The sequence below is a fragment of the Fukomys damarensis genome, unplaced genomic scaffold (genome assembly GCF_012274545.1).
Source record: "Fukomys damarensis isolate Sample0158 unplaced genomic scaffold, DMR_v1.0_HiC HiC_scaffold_5, whole genome shotgun sequence".
Lineage (NCBI taxonomy): Eukaryota > Metazoa > Chordata > Mammalia > Rodentia > Bathyergidae > Fukomys > Fukomys damarensis.
This window is the reverse complement of record NW_022900917.1, coordinates 27,710,215-27,733,674: the sequence shown is the minus strand read 5'-3', so window position 1 is coordinate 27,733,674 and position 23,460 is coordinate 27,710,215. Positions and strand designations below refer to the sequence as shown.

General features: G+C 35.7%; 1 long non-coding RNA gene across 5 annotated transcripts in view; it reads right to left on the bottom strand.

Annotated features, from left to right (window-relative positions):
* Positions 1 to 448: 448 nt before the first annotated feature.
* Positions 449 to 23,460, bottom strand: part of LOC104858558 — a 92,173-nt gene continuing 69,161 nt past the window's right edge. Inside the window, exons 2-5 of one of the 5 annotated variants that reach the window (XR_779168.2) lie at positions 14,306 to 14,415; positions 6,961 to 7,107; positions 2,801 to 3,017; positions 449 to 962 (exon numbers count right to left, since the gene is read on the bottom strand). This is a non-coding gene — a long non-coding RNA (uncharacterized LOC104858558). The other 4 variants (XR_004515825.1, XR_004515826.1, XR_004515827.1 and 1 more) reach the window with 4 other exon arrangements.

Below are 23,460 nucleotides of genomic sequence, written 5' to 3'. Positions count from 1 at the left end.
ATTTTTTTATATTAACATGAGAAGCTAAAGAGAAAATTTCAGTTGTAAAAAACAACTAACTCTAAGATCTTATCTCTTCATTTAAACATAGGAAAGGAAAGAAACATCTTGATTTGGAATTGTGGTAATACAAGCATCTACCACAAGTCAGCACCCACAGGATGTCCCAGGTATTTTAGAAAAACTTTACCCCAGGGTCATCAGAGTATCATTACTCTGTGCTTTGGGTCATTCCATCATAGTCTGTGTGAGCTGGGCTCAGGCTAATAAACGGCATCCCTGGCTTTGCCTCCTTTGTGGATTAGACTCATCCGTCGGACTTGCGCAATGGCCTCTTCACAGCTTGGTTTCATCTTGACCCCATCTGGTCTTCTGGGATGTCTTATTTTCTTCCCATCTGCCCTTCCTCTTCTTTCCCCCTTCCTCTTCCTCTTCCTCTCTTTCTCCTTCTTGTTCTTCTTTCTCTTCTTGTTCGCCTCCTTCTTTTTTAAATTTTTAAAGTTTTCCTTTACTTTTGTGTTCTCCTTTGGTCCTCTGCTCTTGAACTGCTAATATCAACATGCTTTGTTGCTTAATTTCTCTTAAGGAGCAGAAATCTGGCTATGTTGTTTATACCTAGAGAGATTTATTCTTTCCTTTCAATATTTTCTTTATTTTTAAAAATGCATAAAAACTGCATATTTAAAATCTTATACTTTTTTCTAATATCCTTAACTATGTCCTCATTTTTCTTCCTCTCCTCTTAACATTGATACGATGTTTATTTCAAGAACTCTGTAATCATCCTATTGTGGGAAAAGGGACATTTTTCTCATGACAGTTGACATTACATAGTCTGTGTGGGCAATACTTAAATAAAGCAGAGCTTAGTGCAATTTTCTAAATGCACAGTCTGTTGAACTAATTTCACCCCAAATCTTTCATTTCTTGAATTAGTGGGTTCTCCATTTTGGCTCCAACACCTGCCCATTAAAATGAAGAAAGCAAATGTTAGGAAAGAGAATTCCAATATTCAGGCTCTTATCCTATCCTTCCTAAAACAATCAGAATGTCATTAATATACAAGCTAAATGGAATTTGTGTAGGCCTAAAAGTAATCCCTACAGTGAGAAAGCTGGAATTCATAAGGACAAGGTGAGAAGACCTCCACACAGTGCCCTGTGCCCTTAATCTCTCTTTGAAGGGCATATTCCCACCACTACTTTGAGCAGCCCTTTCCAGGTAAGGACATGCAGGACTTATCTACTAGATTGACTCTATTCCATCTGCTGAGAACAAGCACTCTTCTCAGTTACAGATCTAGAGTCATCTATACAAATGGATCTGAAATGCAGTTGCTAGGAAATTGGCTTTTGTTTTGCCACTCTTGATGATCAGACTCCCAACTGTCTTGTTCTTCCATATCTGGATCATCAGGTGATTTACCAAGACACAGATTAATTTTCTCTGTGACTAAATAATTAGTCATACTACAGAGCTTCAGGTTTGAAACAATCCTCCTAGGAACAAAAGCCCTGTTCTTGAATGCTAAGCCTGTACTCTCCTTGTATGCTCTACCCTGGTGGATAATAAGAGCTAAGACCCTTACTTGACTTCTCAGGCTACATTTCCCGAGTTTATCTTTCTTTAACATTCCACTAAGCATCATCTATCTGTCCAGACTTTTCTGGACTTCTCTAAGCTCTGGTCTGACTCTCCTTTCTCTGTCCGTTTTGAACCAGTAAGACCTGGTTCAACCACCCTGTCACTGTCTCCATCACATACTTACTGAACTTTTGGAAACAAGAATGAATAGAAATTAAGGCAAATGCAGTCACAAATTTCACAGGAGGCTAAAAGTCATAATGCACATACCTCACCATAACAGATGAAGTAATTTTTCTTTCTGCAACTAGAGTTAACTTCTGCTTCCAAGGGAATATCTTGAATGGTTTTGATACTACTGTGCCCATTTTGTTTCATTTCCCTAGTTTTATGGAAATAGGATTCATTTCTTTTTTCCAAAGAGGCTTTATCTCAGCTAAGTTAGAATGTTCAGAAAAGGCATTGTACCAGCTAGTTGGATTTTGAGCTACTTTCAGTTGTTTCCTTGTTGAAGCATATTTAAAATATATTTTATTGCCTTGGGAAATAAAATATAATAAACGGCTTGTGCTTTTTGGGGGATTTAGGTTTCTGTCATGCTTTAAGATTGGGTTATTAAGGTCAAATTTATTCATTATTTCTATATTTACTGTGTACTTGCTCTCTAATGATAAATAGCCTTTACCTTAAGCAATCTTAGTGTACAACAGGAGAATATAAAACACAGAATGATACAAAATAGGAGCAGAATACATTAATTTGCTTAGTAGATGAACAGATTATACTCATAGGCACTGGGCATTACAAGGGTTATAAGGTATTTAGATAAATAGATGAAGTATGTCCATCTATTCATTCAAAAAATAATTACTGAACAATACTATGCATCAAAGCATTCTAGGCTTTGAGATACAGCAGTGGAAAACAAATAAACAACCCGATGGTGTTCTTACTCTCATAGTTTTAGCTTTCTAGAAGGGTGGAAGATAGACAATAAGCAAAGGCACCTAAATGTCTAATGGGTTAGATAGTGTTCAGTGCTCTGGAGAAAAATAAAGTGGGATAAGCAGAACAGAGTCTGTGGGGAGGAGCCAACTGTTTGACACTAGATGTTTAGGGAAGACCTTGGGGAAGGTGACCTTGCAGCAGAAACTTGAAGTAGGCAAGAGTGAACATGAAATAAGGGAGGTGACAACTCAGAAAAAGAGGCAAGTACAAACTTATCCGAGCTCCTGGATCTTCTTAATGCTGTTTGAAGAAGACCAAGGAGACCAGAGGGGCTGAGCAGGTCAAATCCGGAGGTGAATGATAGGAGAGGTGGGCTGGGTGCAGGCAGGTGCAGAGCCAGCAGAGCCCTGATATTTTGTTCTGTGTGTCATTCTCTCCTCTCTCCAAAAGACCTTCTCTAATGGAAATCCTTCTCTAATGGAAAACTAGAAAGGAAAAAAGTTAATTAATGATCTAGGTAGGAATAATATCACTTAACTGAGGTGGAATGTAATGTATTATTTTGTATTTAATCTTTTTTTTTTTTGGTACGGGGGATGGAACTTGGGCCCTTTTACTTGAGAGGCAGGCGCCAAAACCACTGAACTAAATCCCCGGCCCGTTTTGTATTTAATCTTAAGTCACTTCATGTGGGTATTTTTCTCTCTTAAATTAGATAGTAAAGAATCCAATATGACAATCAGTCTTTTCTTTTCTGTCCTATTCTTCTGAAGCCCCTGGATCCTAGGAAAGCTTGCTATGTGATATTAAAAGAATGAGTCAAAGTTTAATACTGTGTTTTATGCAAGAGAGTAATTACTATGAAATCATTGATCTATACTACTTGTGAGTCTTATTCTGTGTTCTCTTGGACTACCTTTTTCATGCCATTGTAAAATGGTCTGTAATTGTAGTGATATTTTAGCCTACTTAGTCTAAAGGAGATATAGAAATCTGGAGACAAAGAAAAAGTAAACTTTTTTTGTACTTTCTGGAATAGTCTTATATGTATTAAAAGTGTCATGGTTATATCTCAAGAATCAGGTAGTTATTTAGTAAAGCATCTTGCCTAATAGAAAAAGTCTTACACAAGGAAATGAGTCACCTAAGATTTGGAAATCTCTTTCTTTAAATTGGGCGTGGCCTGTTTACCATAAGTAACTAAAATTGGATTTTTTCCCCTGCAGCAGACAAGCTGCTGTGACAATAATCAGTTTCCTCTGAGATGACTAAAATCTGAAGTAAGAAATAGCAGTCTCTATTTTTTTGAAGTTTGGAATTATTTTAGGCTTACCCAAAAATTTCAAAAATAATTCAGAGTTCTTGTATATTTTTTACCCGATTGCACCAAATGGTAACATTCTACCCAACTATACTTATTGAACCCAGAACAATAATGCTATTAACTGAATACAACATTAATCTTCAAACTCTACTGGAAATTTTTCAATTTTTAACCAATATTCTGTTTCATTCCCAAGATCCAATCAGAATCCTTACATTGAATTTTATTGGCACGTCTTAGCTATTTCCAATCTATTTCTTCTACGACTTTTGACATTTTTTTACAGGATTCTACCCAATTATTTTGCAGAGCAACTGTTGGCTTGGGTTTGTCCAATGCTTTTCATTATGCATCTTTGGCAGTACTGTCCCACCCAATACTCTTCTCTGGCATCCCATCACCAGGTATATAATAGTAACGTCTTCTTGCTGGTGATGGTAACTTTAGTCACGCGGGGACATTTTGCCTGCCCGAGTTCTCTCGTGCACAGTTACCGTGTTTCCCTCTGTCATTAGGAAGAGATACTTTGAGACTGCGTATGTCCTATTTCCCGCTTCACTCACTAATTTCACACTACCCCTCCACAGTCTTTGTATGCAACAAATCCTAAGGTGGTGTTTGGCCGGTGGGGTTTTTCTAGTTCCATTATTATTTTTACATTTGCTAGTATTACATTAATTAGTAATATTACATTACTAATGTACAGCTATGAGAAAGAACCAACCTTTCCCCATATTTTTGTTTAGTCAATTATTTGTTTCTATAGAACAGATTTGTAGATGTTTATTTTATTCTTCAGATTGTACTTAATCAAAAACATTATTTATTTCATTACTGCACTTAGAGTTAGTTGTGAGCAGACCATGAACAACAGAGACCAAATGCACGCAGCGTAAGAAGTACTGAAACAGCCGCATATATTTCTTTCTCCTTCTGTCTATAACAAGGTCTGTGCTTTGATCTTTTTAAACCCCTAGCGCTTTACCTAGCACTTTACTGGAATGTTTTCAATATATAATATTGACATTAATAATTAATTAAATAAAACAGCGTTACAAAATCAGATTTCATAAAAAAATTAATTAAATTATTCTACTAAACTTTCTGACTTTTATTGCTCTAGTTTTGTTCAGAAGATATTACCTAAAGATAATAAAAATACCTTTTAATTCACCACCAAATTCTCATAAAACTAAATGTGGAGCTCTGTGTCTAAATTATCATTTTTTGAAAATCACCTGAATTAAGTTTTAAGCTATATTCATATTGGGATAGGTTTGTCATGGTATTGATTGTGCTTGTTGGTATCTAATGTTTTTTTATTTTTATTTTTTATTTTTTTGGTACCGGGAATTGAACTGGGGTCCTCGTGCTTGCAAGGCAGGCCACCGAACCGCTGAGCTAAATCCCCGGCCCTATGTTTTCTTCATTTTTGAAATTATTTTATATTTATTTTGAATGGAAAATGCACACAGATAGTGGAATAAAACATAAATCATTCAATGTCAAGCAAACCTACCCTTCACTTTGCCCTCTAAGCCTTGATTCCTCTTTGCAGACACTATTATTATTTCTTGTGTATCATTGGAGATAGTCTATGCATAAACAAATGTGTGTGCATTATGTCTTTATTGTTTATAAATAAAGTGATACAACACATTGTTTTGCACCTCAGTTTTTAAAAAGTTAACAATATGTCATAGAGAGCATTCATTTTTTATTCATTAATATTTGTCTAATTATATTTAGTGGTGAAATAATATTCCATTGTAATGACACTATGATTTTTTTGCATCAATATCATTTATTGTTATCTATTTGATATTAATTTTAGTATTTTATGTTTTAAATAATTCTGCTATGAACAGCTTTTGTGCACATGTGAGTGGAATAAATACTGTACCCAAAAGATAAAATGATGAATTAGGGGGAATTAGTGAATATTTGAAGTATAAGATAGATAGCTGACAAATCATCCTTTTAAAAATTTGTGCTGATTTACTGTCTTACCAATAATTTAGAAGTACTTATTTTTCCATACTTGCTCCTTATTCAGCAATTTTGCAATCTAACAGATGGAAAATATTACCACTTATAATTTCAATGTGCATTTCTCTTATTATGAGTGCTTCTGAGCATTTTTTCATATTGGAAATCAATTATGTTCTCTTCAAAACCATATTTTAAATATTCTCTGTCCATTTTCTCTTTGATTCTTGGTGATATGTGGAAATCTTTTATACTCCATAAATTATCAAGTCAACAGTTACAAATGTTGCAAATATTTTTCACACTTATGTATTATTTAACATTTTGAACTAACCTTTACCATTTTTGTCATACTAAAACCTAATATTATCTTATTTAATATATCTTCTGAGTTTATGTATACAGAAATGCACTCTATCTTCAAAACTACAAAAATATTTTCCTTTCTAGTTTGAGAGATCTATTTGCTTGCATTTAAATATTAGAATCATTCACAATTTTGTTTTCATATAAAAGTAAGTATTTAATTTTATATTCTCTAGAAGTCTTCACCATATCAAAGCCATTAATAGATTAATCTTTTTTTCCTTAAATGAATGATTCTCCATAACAGATTTCCTAAAGACAGAAAAGTACTCTGGTATCTATGAAAGTGAGAGATACTGCCATTTATTTACTTATGTTGAAAGCATTTTCAGTCTTTTAGGAAATGCTTTCTTTTCTCTCCCAGAATTGTCCACCACCATCATAGCCACATCATAATGCCTCCAAAAATAGCATGACTTCTGCGATTTAAATAATTTTGCAGAGATATCGTAGTTATTTACAGCTCAGCTGACACCTGCGTCATAGTCTTCATGGATATCTGCATCGGCTTCAAACATGCTCTGGTTTATTGCTATCTTGAACCTTGTGTTTTTAGTGTAAAGAAAATTAGGCAAACAGGATATTTGCCTTTATCTCCAATTGGAGCATCATCTATTACCAATATGGTCTCTGGTACACATAGTAGGATGAATGCTTCAATTAAAAAAAATTTATTGCAATAAAAATAACCACATTCCCATTTATCTCCCTCTAAATACTCCCTCTTGATTCAAACACATTCACCTTACCATTCTTGCCATTTTTTGAAGCTCTTCTGAAATTCTCTTTCATGACTTTAGTTGTGGCTGCCTTGATGTCCTAAATCCATTTAGAGCATGTACTTCCTATGGTCATTTTGACTTTGGGGAAGAGTCCGAAGTCATATGGTTCTAGATCTAGTGAATAAAGAGAAAAAACACACACTGTAATGTTTTTACAAACCTATCTTTCCAAGTTGGGTGGAACATGGCAGCACTCGCCATATTTTTGATCACATCTCATAAAGACACTTGTGAAAGAAGAATTCAAGAACTGCTTCAGAAAACGGCAAACGATGTGTTTGAAGTGAGAGGGAATATTCTGAGGGAAATTAATGGCAATGTGTCTTTTACTATAATAATTTTTAAAAACATTTAAATGTTCACTGCATATTTTTATCATTCCCTTGCATCTCTGCTTTTCCTTTTTAGCTTGAGCTATGAAAATCTGGGGGAGGAGGACTGTTTGCTGCTTCTAAATTGAGTGCTAATAGTCCTCCTCTTCTGATTTCTCTGTCTTGTACAATCACGTCCCCTTGTGTGTTGCTTGAACCTAATAATTTGTGTATAAGGAAGAGAAATGAGCAAACGTGTTGGGATGTTATTTCTAAGATTAAATTATAAAAGGACAAGCCTTTTATATTGCTCACACTTTCTCCTGCTTTCTTTTCTTATTTGTCTTGGAACAAACGCAATATTGTAGAAGCTCATGAGTCAAGAATGTAAAAGAAGCCTTCAGCCAACAACCTGTAAGGATCTGAATCCTGCTAACAACCACATGAGTGAACTTGGAGTAGTTCTTTCCCCAGGTGAACCGTGGCATAATGAACCTCTGCTGACACCTGGATTTCAGTCTTGGCGAGAGACCCTGAAGCAGAGGACTCAAATGCCTGGCAACCAGATTACTGACCTATAGAAGTTGAAGGAAAAAATGATGTTGGTTTAAGCCACTTGGTTTTGGAATAACTAATGCAGTACAACAGACAGAAAGTCAGACTGTAATATTAGATAATATTTTAACAATGTTAGTTATATTAACAATATTAAAATGTAAAATTATATTGATCATGTGAATACATATAATGTTGAATATAATTTCATATTTAAAGGTAACATATTCAGCTAGCTGCTTTTGTGCAAACCATTATTCTAAGAATATAATAGATTTTATGCTATTTGATCTTCATCATCACCCATGAAAGTTATTATTATTTGCATTTTACAGATGAAGAAACAGAAGTATTGAGATTATATAAAAGCAAAATTGAAATGGAAAGCCCATGTTCTGAAAAACTGTGCTATAAGATTGAAAGGACAAAGAAAGCAGCCTCTACCTGTCAGGATAACTGGGCTTTCGTGAGCTATGACGTCTTTTTCCCCCCTTCTCCAGGGATCTGCTTCCATCATTTGGGCTGGGGTTGGAATTCGCTTTAGCCTTGGTCAGTAGATACTGCAAACTATTACCAGACACATAGTAGGCACAAAGGAAACGTCTCTTGAATTCATGGATGAATGTGTGTTTGCAAATCCCATCTCTTCCGCAAAAGACATCTTATGTTTTTGTTATGGTTGATCAAACGGACAGAACATGGGGGTTGGTGATGCATTTGATCTATAAATGTGAAAGCCAGGCTTCCCTCCAGCACACAGGAATTTACTCATCCATGCATCCTTAAAATGACTGCCTCACAGTTCTAACTGTAGGCTCCGCTCAAGACAGAAAGGTATATGAAGGTCATTTGTCATCTCGCGTTTTATTCCATTGCTATTGTGGGAGAAGATAATGGCTACAATTTCAGATCCTTTTAACTGAGGTGCAAAGAAAATGTTTCTCATCTAAATGGCGCTCCACTAGCACATGACACTGGCGGAAATCTAAATCAGAATATCTTCTATAAGGGAAATTTTGCAATAGATATCAAAATCACAAAGACACCGGGGATTTAGCTCAGTGCTTCCAGCGCTTGCCTTGCAAGCACAAGGACCTGTGTTTGATCCCCAGTACCAAAAAAAAAAAAAAAAAAAAAAAAAAAAAAAAGTGGATAAGTATAAGTGTTTTTTGACAATCCTTTGTTGAAAGGGTGGAGCCTAGTTCCCATTCCTTTATATGTAGCTATTGTATGTTTTCCAGAGACATAAAATGCATTTAAACACTGAATTGAGACACTGAAAACTCTGAGTACCTCTAATAGAAGGATGCTATTTACTGGGCACGAAATGGGAAGAAACATTTCTGCTTTACATGTCCTGTATGTTGCTTGGATTTTGAAACATGTTAGAGATTATCTATTATGTAAATTCAAATCCCATAATACCTTCACTTGTCTTATATTTTGAGAACCCCTCACATGGGTGAAGGGTGAGATTGTTGTAAAAGGAGGGATTGCTAATGTTTGAATCCCTGCTGAAGTAGGGGAGTATGCAGTAGCTTTCTATATTTCAAAACGAGCTTTCCAAATTACCAAAAGACCCAGTTCACTGAGTGGGAAGTCCTAGCTTAAAATATTTCTTTATTTTTAAATAGGGTTAATAAGCTCATCACAGACAAGCCGAGTCAAGTCTATCCTTTGGCCTCTACCTACTTTTCAACAGGACACTGTGAATGCCTGTAGGCCGAGCACGCTCACTCTGGTTAAACTCAGCTCCTGTCTTGCCTCTGCCCTACAGCTATCCACCTTACATCCCTTGTGTGCCAGGTTGCAGAAGTCTTGTGCTGCAAACATCTGTAGAATAGGAGAGCGAGACTGCAGTGTGCGGAAATGAGGGAGGAGACACAGCTGCAGTTTCTTCATGTTTAGTCAGAGGAAAAAGCAGTGACCTAGGATCTGATTCAAATAGGCTGGAACAGATGAACAATCCTGGATCGGGTTATGAGGAAGTTTGCAGGTTCACCCTTCTACCCATTCAGTTTTCCTTTTCATGGACTATGATTTTAAAGTACTTTTCCAAGTAGAACACTATGCTAGAGTGGATACTGATTCTATCGGATAAAGTAACTCCTGAGGAATCATGTACTATCTTATATAGATAGGCATCTATTTTCAAGTCAGTGTCACTCCTCGAAATCCAAATTCCTGAGAATTGTCTTACCAGGTGTGATGTGTGAGTGGCCTTTTCTGTAGATGGTTAAAAAAATTTACTAATAGTCAGGGATATAGAAAGTGTAAGACGATAAACTTCAAGAGAACATGAGGCAAACACACAAAAAGGACCACATCTTCAGGGTGAAAGGCTAAGAATTTTATGAATTTGGGGACATGAAATGAGTATGGAGTGGTCAAAATAAGCATCAGAAAGGTTTTCCTTAGGTCAGCTTGTGCTCTGTTTCTGTTCTAGGAGCTCCTAGTTATGTTTATAGTTACACATTAAAGGGGCCAATTTGACATGGTGCAGTACTTTGGTGTTCACAGAAGGCCCTTAAGGCTCACAATGCTGGTATGCTTTGGCTCTGAGAAAAGCGTCCAGCCATTGGAAGGAAATATATGTGTTTCATATGAAAGGCATGCTTGTTACGAACTTTTATGTATAGTTTAGCCTCTGCTAAATGCTGTGGTCTCTTGAGTGCATGCTGGTTCAGAGAAGCCTGATGCAATGAAAAGCTCACTTTGCTGTTAACTGCACTGTCACTGTAGATTAACTTATTTTCAATGTGTACAGCCTGCACCTTTCTCCCAACAGATCAACAAATCTAATCTTTGATATATGGACAGTTTTCTTTCTTCTGCATCTGTTAAGCCTCGGAGCTGCTTGTATTGTATTGTATTGTATTGTATTGTATTGTATTGTATTGTATTGTATTTCCAGTGCTGAGGATTGAACTCAGGACCTTACACTTGCAAGGCAGGTGCAGTGTCACTGAGCTAAATCCCAGGCCCACTGCTTGGATTTTTAAATGCCTCTAATACAGTTTTCTTTTTCTTTTGTCCCAAAGTTAACTCAAAGATGTTTGCATTTCAGTTAGGACTGACTGAGTAAGAGACTTATAAGTATTACCAGTAGAAACTTAAAAAGATCAAGTTAGCCCTCTAATTGTAGCTTGAGAATTATCCAAGAGTTGCTTACAGATGTAGTCTTGTCACTTAGACAAAAATGTCAACTTAAACCATAGAATCTAAAAATCAATTTACCAATCAATCAAGATGTGCCCCAGTGGATTTCATTAACTCCTTGCAGGTTTAGGAGAAGCCCATGTTCTCTTTCTTGGTGAACTGAGACAGGAATTAACCCCAGCCTTGCCATCTACTGTGACCTAGTGCAGGCTACCTGTAATTCAACAGCCATGTTTCTCCAGCTCATACCAGTTTTGCAGACTAAATTACTCTCCATATCAGCTTGGCTTTAGGTTCCAGCTTGAGCCCAGACCTTTTTCCTCCATCTTTGTTTTTTCTAATGGTGTTCACCCCTAGCACTGGAACCTTAACAGGTTTATCCCAGTTTTCTTCCTCTTTTATTTAGCTTGGCACAGCCTTGGCACAGCACCCGAGTGAAGAGAGACAAGTGACCAAGAGAGACAAGAAGAAACGGTCCTTGCACTGGCCACCAAAATATCATGTGAGGCAAGGCACGTGAGAGGCTCATGCTATGGAGGGGTTAAAGAGTTCACCAATAATCAAGGACTACATAAAAGTTAAGAGTTCAGTGACACACTGCAAGAGAACACCAGGAGAGAGGACTGTGCCATCAGAGACAAAGTAGGGACCTTTATATTTGATTTTAATGTGAGGAGGTGTCTGAAAAGGCCATCCCAGGATCACTTTCCTTAAGTCAGAGTGCTTCTGTCTTCCATCTTCCTCATTTCTAATGATAGTTTGAAACTGATTTAATATTTTTGTTTGACAATGTCCAGCGCCCTAGGAACATTTCTTCTGGATAACACTGATTAACAAATATGTAGGAAGAAAAGGGGCAAAGGGGAAGGGGAAGTGGGCGGGGTAGGGGAAAAGAAAGAGGGGAATGGAATTAATTTTAGAAGAGGGAAAAATGGAAACAAAGTCTTTGTAGGTAGGGAGGGGTGAAGGGGTTGAAGGGAAGGCAGGGGAATGGGGAAAAAATAAGAACCAAAATGGATCATGTAAGGGTGCAAATTTCCAATGATGATTATCATTATATTATCAAATGTACCAATAAAAAATTTTAAAAACCAAACATGCAAAAATTAACTAAGGTTACTGGTCAAGGGGATCAGAATAAAATACATGTGTTTATACTGCAAAGGAACTTTTGATGTTATATTGGGATGGGGGAAATGTTATTCTTTAACATGTCAAATGGTTAGATCATCTAGCAGAGAGTAAAGAGTCTTTTTCATCAATCTGATTACAATGTATGTGTAGCTTTTGTGCATAATTTACAAGCTAGGAAGTTAATGTTCTACAACTACACCACAGACTCAACACTTACATGCAAAGTAGCCTTTAGAGAAACAATGGTAAAATAACCATGATTCCCTCACAAGTATCTGCCTGCACACCTTACCCAAGGCCAGGCATTTGGAGGCTTTCAGAAAGCACTGGTGAATGATCTATTGAAGAAACAGCATCTGACTAATCCTAAATTCGAGCTGTGAAAGAAGAAACCAGAGTGGCTGGCAGAGAATTTAAACTACTGATATTTGCTCACATTCTGAAAGTCAAAATTACCTGTCCCTATCCAAATTCCCGTACATAATTTACTGGCTACACTGACATGAATTTACTAGTCCATTGCCTTTCTTAGCATAACTTTCCTATTCCAGGAAACTCTTGTGAGGCATATAACTTAATCACTCAGTTTACTAACTTCCAGAAAGACATACCAAATTTTTAACAGAAAACAAACTCTCTTGTGTTAACTCACAATAGTTTCTTTTAATGTCTTGCCTCAGAGATATTCGCCCTCCTCTTTCCACCAAATCTAGGCTGCTATATACTGATCCTTACCCAATTTTAACCAAGGCTCCCTCATTCCCCAACCCTGAAAAAACTTACTTAAAGCAAACTTCAAACTGTTAAAAAAAAATCCTGTTCTTGTCTTCCTCATAGAGAAAGGATTGGAGGTTGGCTGACCTATGATGCTCCTTACCAATAGACTACATAAATTCAGTCTGGTCTTATATACAGTTTAGGTTGGCGATATTTGAAGAGCTAGCTCTTGCTGTCTAAAACAGCATCAGGCACTCCGTAAATATCTGTTGCATGTATAAATGGATGCAATATAATCTTAAATGAAAAGATTTTAAAAAACCCTATTAACTCTAAAGCAGAAAGAAGTAGCCCATATAAGCCCCATTCTAAGCGTGATGAAACTGAGAGTATAGGCAAGTAACAGTATGAACATTAACATATTATTGGTGGCTCCTTAGCTAGTGTCAGCATATTTATTGTATCTTCTTGATCTTAAATTACATAGTTACAATTTGAACAAAGAATACAAGTTCATGAGTCATGGTATGAATGCTGACTGACTTCTTAAAAAATGGCTGAGTTACATGGAGGGATGTTGGTTTACACATCGCTGGAAAATGTCTGTTGACTTACTTCACATTTTCACAGAAAGTATTTCAGATCCCTTAATAGTTCTTTTCCAAGTAAAACAAGTTTTCCTGGAGAATTTTCTAGGCTCAGATGAAGGCTTCTTTGTTTTATCTTTAAGGCACTCAGATGATACTAAGAAGCCACCTGATCTGAATTTACTAAGCAGTTTCCAATTGTAATTCAACCCATAGGTGCATGTAGCCAGCCAGTAAGACACCGGACCAAGTACATTATTTAAAGGAGAAGAAAGTAAGACTAAAGCATTTTATAATGAGGAATTTAGATATGGGAAAGTTTCACGGTCCATTGACTGGAATATCAGTAAGGAGCAATACATAAGAATCATTTCAGAAAGGCCATGTTTATGGGCTAATTTAGAATGGTTTTATTAACCCCAGCATGTAAGAACAAGCCCTACTACTTTTCCAATACCAATGTAAGAAAGTCAGACAGGTTTGGCTTTGTTTTAGATTGGGAACTCTTTGGTTTGTTCAATTTTGTTGCTTTTTGCATTTTACTTGCAGATGTATAAAGCCCTAGGAATTTAAACCACCACGTGTAATTCAAACTTCCACCTTGAGTTCTTTCTCCCAAGGTGATTACGACTAAAATTTAAAACGTGAACAATTCTCATTTTCTTTTCTTCAAAGAAACAAATCATCTTATGTTTATTGGGACTCTAAAAGAATAGCTTAACTCTAAAGTTGGGGAGGAAGTGATAGAAGGACAATGACTGTCAGCCAAGATTATTTACTGAAGCTTTTGGAGATTATATTCTTATCTCCACAGACAGCAGGGTGACTGATTCGTCGTCACTTCGTTACCGTACTGGGAAGAGAACTTGGGTGTCTCTGAAAGAGGCTGCAACTCTGAGGAACTTTTCCTGCTTCCCAGCTTCCTGAGAATCCCAAATCTCCAGAAGCAACTGAGGTTTCTAGAAACAATGTAAAAATTTTTAGATTTAAATCATTTTATCTCTGCTCAACCAAACAATACAGTGTTGACAAGAAATCTCTGATTGGTTTTTTAAGTCCAGTGTACATTTCAGTAACAGATTTAGTTTGGGTTGTTTGGGGTTTTTTACTTGTCACAAACATCCTTTTATAAAATTCCTTTGTTTAAAACCTTTTATTTTTTAACTAATTATGTTAAACTTTCTTTTTCTCTCTTTCTTCGGCCTTTTTCTATCCTTTGTGCCTCTAGCCCCCATAGCCTATGAAATAGACAAAAATGGCTAAAGCATATGTACTGCTAATTAGATGCTAAAAGATGTACCATACTAATGTTGACAAACTTAGCCTTATTTAATCTGTTTAGTGAGAGCATGCAAGAGCTATTTGTAACAATTATAATTTTAGGGTAGTCATGAAAGCTACTTAAGATTGTATAGGGGCTGGTGAGGTAAGGCCAGACCCATGTGAACGCAAATCCTAAAAGAAATGCTAAACTATAGACTTCATAGTTATTTTGTCTCTGAGACACTTTGGTTAAAGCATGGCAGATGGAACCTATATCTTGGAAAATATTTTCTATAAACCATTGCTACAGTTACAACCTAGAAGAAAATAACAGGAAATAACTACAAGCGTTCAGCAAACTTTGTAGCTGAAAGAAAATTACGCCTGCAGATCACTGTTGCAAAACGACATTATTAAAATTATTAGCTGCTTTCGAGTTGCCTGTCATGGGCACAGAATTAAGTAGCCTTGAGATTTCCTGGCACTGTCCCAGCTGTTACTATCTAAGTATTTTTAGAATTTGTAAGAACAATGTAGGAAGATAATGAAATCTCACACTTGGTTCCTACCACTCTTAAGAAGAATCTATCAAAGTAAACCTCTTACTCCACTCCATCACCAGCTTGATGCATAAAAAGGCCATGTATCACCTTGAAAAGTTGATTTAAATTGGCTTGAATAAATAGCTCAAGTATGTATATTAAGCATATAGAGACTGAAATCAGATTAGAAATTCTTTTTCTGTCCATAAGGATCATTTCATTAAAGGGTTACAGTCAAGATTGAACATTTGAGAACTAGAGATTCAAAAGGAAAGATTATAACATTGACCTGTGGGATTTAGTCAACAATCTGTGTCTCGAGGAAAGAAAGGACGGAATAAAGGAAGGAAGAGAGAGAAGAGGGGGCAGGGAAGGAAGGAAGGACCCCAAGGGTCCAGAACTCCAGTGAGTAACTGCTAGGTTCTAAATTCCGGCTGAAAGAATACACTGTGTGGTAAATTTTAGTGGCTAAAAATTGTGCCAGCTTTTTCAGTGACATCTTCTGTATTAATTCTCAAAGATTTTTGCTTTTAAGAACTTGTTCAGTCATGGCCGAGGACATAGCTCAGTGGTGCCCCCACCTGCCTTGCACACGCAAGGTCCTGAGTTTGATCCCCAGTACCAAAAAAAAAAAAAATTGTTTAGTCAAAATTACCACACCAGCTAGAAATTAAAGCTGAAAAAAAAAATCCACATTTATTAATTTGGAAAAACTTTACATAAATAACATTTATGAAAAGCATATATACTATAAATCAGTAAAATATAACATATGTAATGAGAAACATATAAAATACATTTTTAAAAACCTCTTTAATATCTGCTACAGTAGGTGACTGACCACTGAATTCTCACATCTGCTTCTTCATCTGGATTGTTGCAGTATCACATACGTAGCCTTTGGAAAATTCTACTGTGAATTCTTGAAATAATCAGAGTTAAAAAAGGAAGTAACTTCCATGTATCATTGTGCAAATCTGTTTCACTTCTCAGAGCTTTTGAAAGGTATGAAGAACCTCAAGGGTCCAGGATTTCAATTGATGAGTGCTACTCTACGTGGTAAAGAAGTTAATCTGGGTCAGAAGGAGATTTTATATATAGTTATATAGAGTTTGTAGTCATTTTCATTTTGAATGAAGGTAATTATCAGTAAAGATTTTTGGGTTTTTTATTCTGAATTGATTTGTATAATAAAAATAAAATGAAATCTAAATCTTACAAAGGACTCTCAGACACTGGGCAAGAAGTTTTGCCAATGTCATTTCTTTTTTTTTTTCTTTCTTTCTTTTTTTTTGGTACCGGGGATCGAACTCAAGTCCTTGCGCTTGCAAGGCAGGCCACCGAACCGCTGAGCTAAATCCCCAGCCCCAAATGTTATTTCATTTAATCTTCAATACAAGATTGTGCCAGTGACGTTACTGCACCACTTAATATCTGAGGAGATTGGGTGTTGGATGAGTAAGAAACTGGCTTAGGTGACACCACTGGCAGACTCAACATTTGGCTATGATGCCTAAGCATTCTGACTCTAGGCCACACAAAATTCTATTCAAGACACTTATTGTCCCTTTAGAGATGGTGGCTCACTGCAGAAATAATTATATCATGGTAATCTTCACAAAGACCCGTGAGAACAACTTCCTAATCCTTTCTTACAAATGGGCACATGGAGTTGCGCAGCAGGGTTCCAGCAGGACCTACAGTTTGCCTCATTCTTTCTGGGGCTCCAACCACTGACGTCTAGGGTGGGATAAGGATAATCCAGGGACTGTTTGCTTCAGTCTTCAGTGGAAGGAGAGAAAAGTTTAGCACATTTTTATTGTTCTTTAAAGACGGAGGAAAAACAGCTTTTAAAATATTTAATGCATAGAGGGATACTTGTTTCTTACTGGGCTATAAACAAATACAACATACAGAAAGAGTCCTAGGGAAAGAGTACCTAGTTCTCAGAAGGGGATTCCTGCTTTCCTTGCAGATGATGAGTACCCAGGCAAATGATGCAGGATTTTTTTGTTTGTTTGTTTTAAATGAAATAGTAGTTACAGAATGGACAAGCAGTTTTAAAGGATTCCTATAATCAAAAGAATGAAGCACAAGAGCAGATGGAAGAAAATACTAATAATTCAGGTACAAATTAACAAAAAAAATGGCAGAACTGGTCCTTTTTCTAGGCTTAAAACTAGCTTTTAAAAATCAGCAATGCCATATGATCTTTTTTTTTTCTTTTTACTGAGTTTATTGGTACAATCTAGGTATACAGTATATAGTTACATTCATTATTGGGATCCTGCAGCTTTACATGACAGGTCTTGGTTCTCATTTTTTCCCCTTGTCCCTGCCCTCCCTTCACCCGCTCCTCCCCTCCCCATTTACAAACACTTTATTTCATATTTTTTTTCTTTTCCCTTATTCCCTTTCCCCCACCCTTCCCACTTTCCCTACACCTGTAGCCCTTTTCTTCCTGTTTCACATTATTAATTATCTTATTAGGATATTGTGTACCATTATAGTTTTTCACACCAGAGAAACTATTCGTTATTTACGCATATGTGACTTGTTTATTTCACTTGAGTATATCCTCAATATGTATCCATTTTCCTATGAATGACTCTAATTTCTCATTCTCTATGGCTGAGTAGTATTCCATTTTATAGAAAAACCACATCTTCTTTATCCAGTTTCCAACTGATGGGCAAATGGGCTGTTTCCAAGTTTTAGCTATTACAAACTGTGCTGCTATAAACATTGGTGTGTATATATCACTGTGGTATGATTCTTTTAATTCTTTTGCAAAGATACCCAGCAGAGGGGTGGCTGGGTCAAATGAAACCTCTAGTCCCAGCTCTTTGAGGTATCTCCATATTGATTTCCATAGTGGTTGCACCAGTCTGCACTCCCACCAACAATGGAGAAGGGTTCCTTTCTCCCCACAACCCCGCCAACATTTGTTATTGTGTGATTTCTTGATAGCAGCCATTCTTTATGGGTTGAGGTGTAATCTTAGTGTCATTTTCATCTGCATCTCTTGAATGACCAGTGATGTGGAGCATTTTTTCATATATTTACTTGCTGCTTTTACTTCTTTGTCTGAGAAATGTCTGTTCATTTACAATATGATCTTTTAAAAGTCAATTTAACCAACTGTAGAAATAAGTTGGTCAAAATATTTGAAATTATCAAAATAGCATCTAGACTATAAATTTCACCCACTATTTTTGGTGCATATATTAGAAAGTATTTTGGAAATAAAAACACAAAGGAAGAATTTATAAGTTATCACTTGATTTTTATAATTTCTATTTTTAATATATATGTGTATTATTGATAACTTTTAGAGTAGCAGAAGATTGCAGTTCCTTAGTAATATTGTCCTGAACCACATAATGATGTTTCTGTTAAAATGGACCACACATTAAATGCTGATTCCTTAAGATTATAATGAAGCTGAAAAATTCCTGTTTCCTAGTGACATCACAGCCACGGTTTCATAGCACAATGCATTACTCATGTGTTTGTAGTGAAGCTGATGTAAACAAACCTACCTAGCCAACAGTTATATAAAAGTGTAGCTCTTATATGCAGTACAATTATGAATGCTATGTAATATTTGATAATGATGATGAATGGCTATTTTACTGGTTTATACATTTTCTGTATCTTGCTGTTTAATATTGTCTTGGAGCATGCTTCTATTCATGAAATGTTTACTGTAGAACAGTATGCTATGTTATGCTGGTGATAGCCTTATACACCTCAAGTTTACTTCATCTCTTGATTAGATTAAAAGGCTACATAGAATAATTGGCCTTTACCATCTAGGTTTGTGTAAATGAATTTTTATGTTAGCACAACAATGAAATTGCCTTCTGATACATTTTCAGAATAACATACCTTATCTTTAAGTGACACATGCCTGTATATGCACATAGTCAAATAATATTCTTTTCATAGAAGATTTTGACCAAATGTTCAGGAGAATCTTATACTATGTTTGATAAAATGGTACATATCTCTATAATAAAGCTCCAGACTCCACCTCTAATATTTTATGATCCTAATTTCTTCTCAAGTACATTGAGCTTTTAAGTGTGGTTGTTAATGAAAGGTAAGAGGAAGAAACAAAATTCCATCCAATTCTGTTGCTTATTATATCATGTGGAAGCACAGGAAATTCTTTTCTTTTGAAAGCCAATGCACTCTTAAAGCATTTTCTGGCAAATAGTAAGTGTTCAATATATATTAACTAATTAACATATTAGTTAGCTAAGTGACACACTCACACTTTTTTAACTTCTATTTTGCTCTTTATTCATGTACACATTTTAAAGTTTCTTATATAGGAGAACCATGCAATAATTAAGTTTGTGCATCTGACTTATTTCACTCAACACTATGCTCTCAAGTTTCATCTATGTACCTACAAATGCCTCAGCTTTATCTTTCTTTATGAAACAGTAGTACTCTCTTAGGTATAAATATCATATTTTATTCATTCATCTGTTAATGTGCATATAGGCAATTTCCAAAATGTAGCTATTATAAATTGTGTTGCTATAAACATAGGTATGGAGATATCCCTGTAATATGATGTCTTTAACTTTTTTGGGAACATACTTAGAAGGGAAATAGCTGGATGAAATGGAATTTCTATTTTTATTTTTTTGAGGCATCTCCATACTGATTTGCACAGTAGTTGTACTAGTTTACATTCCCACCAAGAATCTACAAGAGTTCCTTTTTTGCCACTTTCTCATCAGCATTTGCTATTATTTGATTTCTTTTTTTTTTTATTGAGTTTATTGGTACATTTAGGGATACAGTACAGTTACATTCATTGTTGGGATCATGTACCTTTACATGGCAAGTCTTGATTCTCATTTTTTTCCCCTTACCTCTGCCCTCCCTTCACCCCCTCCTCCCCTCCCCATCTACAAACACTTTATTTTCATCTTTTCATTCTCTCACATTTTTTTCTTTGCCCTTTTTGTTCTTCCCCTACGTATCACACCTTCCCTACATCTTTAGCTCCTTTCCTCCCATTTCTAAATGTCAGTAATCTTATTAGAATCTTATGCATTGTTGCAGAATATTCACACCAGGGAAACTATTCGGTATTTACACATGTGGGACTTATTTATTTCACTTAGGAGTATATCTTCAATATGTATCCATTTTCCTATGAATGAATCTATTCTCTCGCTCTTTATGGCTGAGTAATATTCCATTTTATAGAAAAACCACAACTTCTTTATCCAGTTTCCAACGGATGGGCAAATAGGTTGTTTCCAAGATTTAGCTATTACAAACTGTGCCGCTATAAACATGGGTGCACATACTTCTCTGTGATATGATTCTTTCAGTTCTCTTGGAAAGATACCCAACAGAGGGATGGCTGGGTCAAATGGAACCTCCAGTCCAAGCTCTTTGAGGTATCTCCATATTGATTTCCATAGTGGTTGCACTAGTCTGCACTCCCACCAACAATGGAGGAGGGTTCCTTTCTCCCCACAACCCCGCCAACATTTGTTATTGTGTGATTTCTTGATAGCAGCCATTCTTTGTGGGGTGAGGTGGAATCTTAGTGTTGTTTTCATCTGCATCTCTCGAATGACCAGTGATGTGGAACATTTTTTCATATATTTTCTTGCTGCTTTCACTTCTTTGTATGAGAAATGTCTGTTCATTTGATTTCTTGATGAAAGACATTCTTCTTCTGGATTAATATGGTATCTTAGTGCTTTACTTTGAAATTCTCTAGTGCCCAGTAAGGCTGAGCATTTTTCATGTATTGTTCATTCTTATTAATAGATGAAATTTGTTGTATTATTAGTGCCCATTTCTTCTGTTTCCTTGTTAGTAACACACAAAGTTTTCCATGGAAACCATCCTTCCTGAATGTTCAGTCATAAGGATCAGGAAAGATCATGTTATTTACCTAAGTCAAGTGGAGTATTCTACTAATCCAACCATATAACTCGATCCAGGTCAGTGAGGAGACCTACATTCTACTGAATTTGCACTTGGGCAGGTATAAAGCTGCAGCTGCTGATACATGTATAATTATTACATGATTCTAATATTGAAGCCAAAAGAGAAAACCAGAACAGACAATGAGAAAGATACTCTACAAATAAAGTGATAGAATCAGTACCAGGCAACTACACTTTTTTTTTGTTACTTAAGATTAAAAACAAGTATGTTCTCAAGATTTGTCTTCATGAATGAGCCAAAATTGACTATTGATAAGATTTTTAAACAAATGTTTTCGGAGGTGTTCAGACCATTATCGCCAGTAGGAATAACCCTTTAGTTTTGAAAAGAGATTTGGAGGACACAAAATCTTCAAACTGGTCTGATGTCTCATGAAAACAGAAGTTTCTATGTGATTTGCTTGGATATTGCATTTTTTGATAGTGTCCATTCATGTGTACAGTAATTAAAAATTGTCAAATTTCTCTTTAAGGGTAAATAAAAGATAAGACAATATATTGCATATCAAAGCTGAATTGAAAAACAGCAAGAACGAGAAGGAATAAGTGAAACATATCCCAAACATAGTCTTTTATGTTCTAAAATGCTAAAAAATCCCATCAATCAGAGTTTTCTACTACTCAGCCTATGCACAGAAACAAGTTCAATGATTGTCAGCTTGTCTACTGACAGTTGCAAGCCATCACTGCAAGTTGTATAGGGCTTACTTGGAGTTCTGATTGCTTAGGTTTAAATCTTCCTGACTTATTTACCAATTTTCCTAACCATGTAGTTGGGCAAAGTGGGAATTTTCTTTTTGATCATTCTCAATATAGTCATAGAGAAGAAAAAAAAGAGAGAGGAGAAGACAATAGGAGTCAGCTAGCAGATGCATTTGATGAGGGTGGAAAACAGCACACAACTCTTGGGTGCACTCAACCTATTCAGACACGGCTTTAGACAATGGAAATGATTTCCTCTGGGATACAAAAATACGCAAAGAATTACCAGGTGCTGGTAGAAGAAACATAGTATAGTTACAGGGGAGATGCTGTGATTTTGCATTCTTAATTATGTTTCCTGTCTTTCTGAGGTAAGAGCCAAATTCTCTGTTATTACTACAATTGAACAATCTTTTAGGAGATTGCGTAAATGGAATGCATTTAAGTCATTTATAATAAAAACTAAGCCATGCCATTAAGAGAGTGCTTATTTTCACTAGTGGAGTTTCCTCTTTCTCAGTATTTGTTATTCCAATCAAGTAATTAAGTGATTGTAGCACACTGAAGTATGCATATTTGGTTGTCTCAATCAATTAGATGATGCTTTTTCTTAAAACTGCACATAAAAGAATATCTCATACTCTCACTAATATTGTAGTTCTATCAGTATTTACCAATGCAATTATTCTCATTCTGTCTCTCTCCTACTAAACTATGAGCACTTTAAGGTATCCACTTTTCCATTATAAGGAAGGGTTCATACTAACTGAGTGTTAATTATATGCTAGATTCTAAGTGTTAGATCAGTTATTGAATTTAAACCTCACAAAACACCTAGAGATGAGTGCTATTAGTACTCATAGGGAGTACTAGAACATAATTATGTGAACATAATGATTTCCAAACATTTGGATATTTTCCAAATATTTTTCTATTAATTTCTAATTTAATTCTTATATGGTAAAGAATTTCACTCTATAATTTTCACCATTTTAACTTTAGTGAGATTTGTATTATGGCTTAAAATAGAGTCTTTCTTAATGATCTCAAAAATAATGTTTATTATACATTGTTGAGAATATTTTTTACTTTTGAGTCAAGTATCTATGCTTGTTTGTATGTCTAGCAATTTTTTGTATACATGTAATCATGCATAATATATTGTGAATAATCTTTACCACATTGTCTTTAAAGAATATTAAATTTAGATTTAATTAGGCAATTAATTACTGATGGAGCATATTGACATTTTAAACTATATTAAGCTTTGCTACAGAATTAAGAGTCAGTAAATTATGCTTATAGGAAAAATAAGGCTCACCAAATGTTTTTATGAATAAAGTTGTATCAGAACAACTTGTGCTTATTGCTTTACATGTTACCTATGGCTCTTTCCATTCTGTGATGACAGGGACAAGTAGTAGAAGCAGGACTGCATGGCCTGCCAACAAAAATTATTTAGTCTTTGTTTTTTTTACAGACAGCATTTACTGACTTTTACCACAGA